This window comes from Zeus faber, assembly GCF_960531495.2.
Source record: "Zeus faber genome assembly, chromosome: 4".
NCBI classification, from domain to species: Eukaryota; Metazoa; Chordata; class Actinopteri; order Zeiformes; family Zeidae; genus Zeus; species Zeus faber.
Genome location: NC_137191.1, coordinates 34,100,135 through 34,101,666, shown reverse-complemented (window position 1 = coordinate 34,101,666; position 1,532 = coordinate 34,100,135).

Below are 1,532 nucleotides of genomic sequence, written 5' to 3'. Positions count from 1 at the left end.
GAATGGACGAGGTGCGACGCGAGCGGGAGCAGCGCCGACTCTTTTCATCACCCCGGGTGGAGGAGAAAAAAAACTGCCTCGGCCCCGCCCGGCGGGCGAAGCGTGCCCCCGGAGGTCGGGAGGCTTTCGGTGGATTTGCAAAGCTCGCTCTAATTGCGCCGCTAGTCAAAGGACGACTGAGGTGAGAAAATGAAAACATTGGGTGATGCGCCCGTAATGTTTAAAAGGTGAACAGCGGGGTCGTGAATCATTCTACAATCGCCCACCCCTTCTCCGCGTTTGGCTTAATTGGTATCCATTATCCCCCTCTCCGGTGGCGTTGTACCTCTCCCCCAGATCACAATTGGGGGAACAGCCCTGCTTTAAATTGGAGTAGGGCTGTTACTGAAATTTACAGCCACAAGAGGCGCGGTATGCCAGCAGCGTCGGGCGGAGCCGGGCGGAGCCCATTGCACCAGCTGGGAAGACGCGGAGCAAGTGCCGCGTCAGCTCTGACGTGGATGCAAAATTTGAGATTTTTTTTTTATTTGAGCGGAGTTAGGGGATTGACCGCCCCTTAATTTGAGTGTTCCCGCCCTTCTAACCCTCTAACAAACCCCCTTATGACCAGGAAAGGATGAGCTCTGACCTCATCACGCCCCCCTTGACCAAGGATTTTGGGCATTTTTCCGCAGATCGAGTCTCTGGGACGCCAATCTGAGAAGATTTCTATCATTAGATATGATTTAGTCTAACCCTATAGTTAGGGAGGATCGTAACAGCCGCCCCATTTTTCGAAGCCGATCCAGATTCGAAAGGTCGACCTTCCTGCCACGAACCTGCTCTTCCGACAACCCGTCTTCCTGCTTCCCTGTGGCCGTCCATCTCCATCGCCCACCACCCACTGGGCAAGATTCAGCGTTGAATTTCAACCCCTTTTTTTCCGAGTATCAAGGCAGCTCAGAGAAATGATCTGACACTGCAAAGCAAAAGTAAGAAAATGGAGGACAATAATAATAATAAATAATCAATAATCAATAATAAAGTTGATTTATTTGGCGATTTATTTGAACGTAGGAAGCACATTACATGTAAGTATTAAGTACTAAAACATAAAATTCAAGTAGGTCAAGTGCAGTTCAAGTAAAATGAGCGCCAGCGTGACCTTCCCAGTGCGGCGCATCATTCCGGAGTTTAGGAACCTTCATGCCGTGAAAAGCTCGGCCAACCGCGTGGGAGGAGCCGCCTCGGCAGGTGCCCCGAGACGGTTCACCAGGCAAAGCGCTTTTGACAAACGGGCAGAAGACGGCGAATGGGCAGAATCTTCCCCTGTCATGTACGGCCCTGGGATCCGAGGATCCCTTTGAGCAGGACAAATGGCTCCCTGAAGCCCTCCAGGAGAGCTGCACCTCGGCCGGTGTCACATAAAGAGATAAAAGCCCTGGCGCCGACATCCAGAGGCCCTCCAACCGCCCAGCTGTCAGATCAAATCGTTTTGGCACTTATTCCTGATCCTTCACTTGAATGGCCTGCTTCAATTTTTCGGGATCTTT